This window comes from Halichoerus grypus, chromosome 7 (assembly GCF_964656455.1).
Source record: "Halichoerus grypus chromosome 7, mHalGry1.hap1.1, whole genome shotgun sequence".
Classification (NCBI taxonomy): Eukaryota; Metazoa; Chordata; class Mammalia; order Carnivora; family Phocidae; genus Halichoerus; species Halichoerus grypus.
In genome coordinates this window covers 63,075,717-63,082,060 of record NC_135718.1, presented here as the reverse complement: position 1 = coordinate 63,082,060, position 6,344 = coordinate 63,075,717, and the positions used below count along the sequence as shown (strand labels likewise).

General features: G+C 35.4%; 1 pseudogene; it reads right to left on the bottom strand.

The window, feature by feature from the left end:
- Nucleotides 1–3,077: 3,077 nt before the first annotated feature.
- LOC118530485 (ATP synthase peripheral stalk subunit F6, mitochondrial pseudogene) lies at nt 3,078–3,622 on the bottom strand (annotated as a pseudogene).
- Between the last annotated feature and the right edge of the window lie 2,722 nt (nt 3,623–6,344).

Here is a 6,344-nt window from a genome sequence, read left to right as displayed (position 1 = left end):
TTGTCCCTCCCTTTTCTTTCCTTTCTTGGTTTCTTTTGAAGCACCAGTTACTATTTTTATCATAACTTTTTATTATTCCTTTTTATTATTCTTTCAGTGGCTACTCTAAGACATCACTGTAAATATCTTTGACATATTAAATTTCAATTTAAATTATTTTTGCCACTACCCAAGACATGTAAGGGGTTTTGAACACTTTAATAACCTTTTTCCTTTTTTTTTTTTTGTGCTTTTGTTGTCATGACATCCTATGTGTGTGTGTGTATTAGCTCTACAAGACATTATTGGTATTCTTGTATATGATCAATATTCATCTAGATTTTCCCTGTATGTTTATCTTTTTTCCTTGTTCTTCATTTCTTCCAGCATTTCAGTGCGTCCATCAGGGATCATTTCACTTTGGACTAAAGAAGGGCTTTCCTGTATTTCCTTCAGTGTGATAAAATCTCTATTTTGGTCTGAAAGCATCTCATTTTTCTTTTCTCTTTTGAAGGATTACCATCAGACAAACAAATCAAAGTTGGATTTTTTCCCATTTTTTTCTTTTCCCTTGCAATTTGAAAATATAATCCCATTATCTTCTGGCTTCATATGTTTCTGTTGAGACTTTAGCTACTATCTTACTCCTGTCCCTTTTTTTTTCTTAGAAAGCTCCTGAAATACCTCAGTACGGTTGTTTCTTCATTGGTAGTGTTTGTAGCACTTCCTCAACCTAGGACTTGGTGTATTTTCATCCGTTTGGGAGGTTCTCAGCCCTTATCTCTTTGAGTATTACTTTTGCCTTATTCTCTTTTTTCTCCTAGGATTCCAATTATATGAATACTCTATCTTTTGCCATGTTCTATATGTCTACCACACTTTTAAAAATGTGGTTTTCATTATTTCTCTCCCTGTGATTCAGCTTGAATATTTTATTCTGACACAAATTTTAGTTTAGTAATATTTTCTTTAGTTTTATCTAATCTGCTCTTGAAGCTGTCTATTAAGATGTAATTTCAATTATATTTTTCAATTCTGTAGTTCCCATTTGATTCCTTTTTATAGTTTCCATTTCTCTTCTGAAATCTTTCTTTTTGTCTTTTTATTTTTTGAATTATATTAATCACATATATTTTAATATCCAAGTCTGATGATAATATCTGGATCTTGTATAGGTCTGTGTCTGTTTTCTTCTTTTTGTCTTGGATTTGGGGCATTTATTCTTGTCTCTTGGATACTGGCTAATTTTTTACTGAATCCTGTACACAGTGTATGAAAATTTGTAAAGTGTTATCTTCCTCCAAAAAGGATTTACTTTTTCTACCGGAAGGCATTTAGTGTTGGGCAGATTGTCTTAACTGAATCTTGGATAGAGTCAATTAGAGGTGGGCTTTATTCTATGTGAGGGATGGTAAATTTCTAAAGTATAGTCATTTGTAATCTCAGCTGAAAGTGTAGGTTATTTACTAGGGCCTCTTCTTGATAGACCCTGAATTCCAATTTCTTACCCCAAGTCCCATTAAGACTTCCAGAAGCTTTGTACAGTCTCTTCAAAACTGACAAATGCTACACAGGCAAAGGGCATTAATGTTAAGTTTACGTAGGAGCTTCACTTTACTCTGGGATCTTGTCTCTTGAGGTCTTTGCTAATTTGGTAAGCTTTCTGATACCTTAAAACAAATGGTTTGAGACATTTTCTGCATTTTATAATTGTCCTTGGCAGGGGTGTTGGCCTGCAATAAACTTACCTACCATTACTGGTAGAAATCTCTTACCATAGCATTTTGTTTTTCTCTGATATGCTAACAGTATTTTCTATTTCCTTCTCTGTTTTATTCCTTTTAATCATCTTTGACTTTGTCTTCCTTGTTTCAAATCTATTTTATTGAGATTCTGTCTTAGGGTGTTTTTATTCCTTTAGCCCTACTCTTCTAGTGAATTCATTTGCACAAATAAGTCTCAAATCTATTTCTGTAAGGCATGCTTTTTGTTTGATCACCCTATATGTTTACCTACTTTTCTCTTAAAAACAGTGCCTTGATGAAGAGTAGGGGCATTGGAGTCATATGAGCTGGAGTCAAATCTTGATTTCATAAATTACTAGCTGTGTCTCTTTGGTCAAGCTATTCAGTCTCTTTGAATCTCAGCTTCTCCATAAAAATATGGAAATGATATGAATATGACTATTATGAGGATTAAATAAGGCCATATTTATATTTTTTAATATCCATTATATATATATATATATATATATATATATATATATATATATATATATGCTTGATGTATATAAAAATGCCTGGCATAAGCCTGACACAAGGTAAGCGCTTAAAAATATTAGCTATTATTATTCTAAATGCCCACTGAAAGGGCATACAGAGGTAGGTATTAGGAGTTCAAAAATACAATATCTTTCTTTAGTATAATACCTCCCATTCCTACTGGAGATATTTCCATTAACATGTCTCAATAATTCTTAAGCTAAATATGTCAAAACTGAAATCTGTGCTTTCTTGACACAGAATCAATCATTCCTGATATTACCAGTGACACCTCTATATATTCAGCTCTCTGAAATACCAAACAGAATAATTTTACACTTCCCCCAACCCTCTGTTGTGTCTATCACCATCTCTAGCCAATTATTTTTCTCTAATGTTTCTGCTTCTTCCTTTTCTTTCTTCTTCCTACACTTTTATTCTACTACTAGGCCTCTCTCACTCAGTGCAAAGGTAACCTTACCTAGTTTTTCTTAATCATCCAGGCTTTTGCCCACTCACCTGTTATATCCTGCACCTGGGTATGAGAATTATCCTGTAACACAATTCCATCACTTACTCCCCTGCTTAGCTTTACAAAATTTCTCTCTAATATCAATGATATCAAATCCCAACTCTTTAGGTTGGCATGTAAAATACTTTAAAGGCTTACCCAGTGGTTCTCTTCATTCCCATATCACCAAGATTAGTTCTCATAAATGAGAAAGAAAAATCTGAAGGTGGTAATAAAATCTAATCTGAGCATACCTAGCACCTAAATCTTGGTCTCTAATCGCTGTTCTTCAATAGAAGGAATCATATCTTCTTTTTTTGCACACCCAACATCACCAAATAATTTATTTGGAATCAGAATTAAAAGAACACTTGACAGCTGAGAAATGTATGTTTATTCTGATACAGTTGTACAACTAATCTAGGACAAATTACCAAATAAATTTTACATTCTTTCTTCAGGACTGGGGTTTTTTGATGACTTCAAATTTAGGATCTTCAAATTTGAAGTCCGGGAACCTAGTCATGTCTGCTTTACCATACATTTGCTTAAGCTTAAAAAGCTCCCTCTCTAGGTCTTGCTGGTACTCTGGGCCAGTATCAATGGGTCCTCCAGATGCCTGTCGCTTAGTTCTGTATTCTCTAATCTTGTCCACGAAGAGTTTCTGTACAGGATCAAGTTCCTTATTAAATGCCACTGCTGTAACACCAATGTTCCTCCTCAAATGAACTGAGACTGCAGACCGAATGAGAGAGGAAAACCTGAAGAGCCTCTGAAGAATCATGGTGATTTTGTTACTTGTACTCAGTCCTGAGCTGCCAGAGCCTCCGCGGCCGTCACCGTTCTCAGGAATCATATCTTCTTGAAGAAGTATTTGATTCCAGGGCTAGGGCAAGAAATACACAAGATGAACCTAGGATAGCGTGTTATGCCAGAAAGCAAGGAAATGATTTAAATAAATGAACCTTGTCAAAAGAATACAGGATCCAACCTGAGGGACCTCCCAGTGGTCAAAGGTGGAATAATTCAAGCCACAAAATTAATAATAATAATAATAATATTGGATTTAACCCATGGAATAAACCAATATCCATAATCCATGCATATATACATAAATAAATAAGTAAAGGAGAAGAGACAGCTCTTTCTCACAATGGTATTCCAATCAACAAATGTAGAAGAAAAGAGAGAAATAGAGAACCATCATTAGGCAAATACTGCACTAATAATGTCAGACAAGATCTACCAATGGATACTAAAATTAGGGAGCAATTATTTGAGGAAAAATAAGAATTGCCCAGTCTCAAGCAATCTCCCCCACCCCTAAATACTTATCAACTACAAAGGAAAAGATAGTAATTTTATAGTGGGTAAACCTAGCAGACACCAGTAATAAGATACATTGATATCTTGAACCTCGAGATATGGTGCACTAAGGACAGAAACATCATTGTTGTGATATTCTAGCCAAAACTGTATAGCCTCATTCCATTATGAGAAAATACTGAACAAATGCAAATTGGGAGATAGTCTACAAAAATAACAGATCGGTAGTTTTCAAAAGTGTCAAAACCATGAAAGACCAGGAAAGACCAGAGGACTGTGATGGACAAGAGGAGTCTAAGGAGAAATGGCAGCTAAGTGCAATATGGGATCCTGGATAGGGTCCTGGAACAGAAAAAGAACACTAATGGGAAAATTGGAATATTAAATAAGATCTAAAGTCTCGTTAGTAATATTGTGCCAATGTTAATTTCTTGTTCTTGAACATCGTTGTGTAAGATGTTAACAACCAGGGAAAGGAAGTTAAGGCATACAAGAGAACTCTTCTTACTGTTTTTGTAACTTGTTTGTAAGTTTAAAGTTAGTTCAAAGGTTAAAAAAAAAAAAGCTGATCTATCTCCAGCCTTCCACATGATACCTCCCTTTGTGCCTGTGCTGTTCTCTAAGAATGTGCTCATCTCCCTTTGTCCATCTCTCCAGAGCCAACATCCACCTTTGTGCAGTTTCTTTAAATAGAGTACACATAATGATTAGCACATCAACTTCAGTGTCAGACCGACTTGGGCTTAAATCCTGACCCAGTTAGCTGAGTGACGTTAAGTATATTGTCTTGGCTTTCTAGTCCTTGGTTTCCTCATCTTTATTTTTTAAATGGGAGCAAAACCAATGCTTTGTTAAAAGGTGGTTGTGAAGATCAAATGAGATACTGCTTGGGCAGTGCTAAAGCATAGAGGCTTGCACACAGTAGTATTCAAGAGGAGTTACGACTTTTAGAGCACATGTAATTTCCTTAAAACTGGTCTCTGATTAATCTGTAAATCCTCTCTTACTCTGTGTTCCCTAAGTATACACCAATTTAATTCATACCATTTAAATTTGTATTTGATATTTAATATGCTGCTCTTAAGTTTAGATAATTTTCTCAATTAAATTATAAAATCATTTGATGCAGTCTTCTACTTATTTTATCATGCCCCAACTGCCTCATTCAGTATTCTGCACACGACACAAGATGAATGTTCACTGGCTGATGATTATAAGTTGGCAACACTGTATTCTTTCAGCCTCCTAATGAACTGAAGCTTTCATACACTGATAATATTTAATAAACTGAAAATTCTGCAGCTTTGCATATTGGCAAAAATATTCAAATATTGCACTAATTTCTACATTCTGAATTGAATTTTCCATGGTGCTGCAGTCACACTGCGGGGAAATGTCTAAGAAGTAAGGATAGGAGTGCTTGGGTGGCTCAGTTGGCTAAGCGTCTCAGGTCATGATTTTGGCTCAGGTCATGATCCCAGGGTCATGGGATTGAGCTCCATGTCGGGCTCCCCACTTGGTGGAAAGTCTGTTTGCAATTCTCTCTCTCCCTCTGCCCCCCCATCTCTCTCTCTCTCTCTCTCTCTCTCTCTCATTCACTCACCTTCTCAAATAGATAAATCTTTTAAAAAGAAGTATATAAAACATTATAAGAATATGCTAACATATCACAGTTTGGAATGCTGGTGACACAAAAGTTCTCCATCAGAATTCATTGTGACATCTTCAGTCTTAGCAACTTCAAGTCTGCTCTGTTCACTTATGAGTGAATGGTCATGATAACGAACCAAAAAAATGCATAAGTGATTTTTTTTAACCAGGTACTGATGAAAAAACCTATTCCTAGAAGAAAAATCTTCTATTCCAAAAACAATTTCATTGTTTGGTTTGTGGGAGGAAGGTCTTCTAGCTTGAGATGCAAGTTTCGTGCTTGAATTTGACAATGATTGCTCTTAGAACTCTAGGGAATTCAAAAGATGGCTCAGCTGGCTGAGATCCAGAGTGCTTGGCCAACAGGGTGGGTTTTTGCTTTAGGCTGGATGGATTTCCATCTTCATTCCATGACTCACTAGCTAGCTTTTTAAAACCTTAGATGTGTGTGTGGTCTTTTCTTTAATCTCTGCCTCAGTTTCTTTATCTCTAAAATGAAGATAATAGTAACTACTTCATCAGGTCATTGCAAACATTAAATAAAATACTGTATATAAAATATAGAGTATCATGTGCTTCATAATTCCACACCAAATGTGAGGTGGTCCTACTGTAGA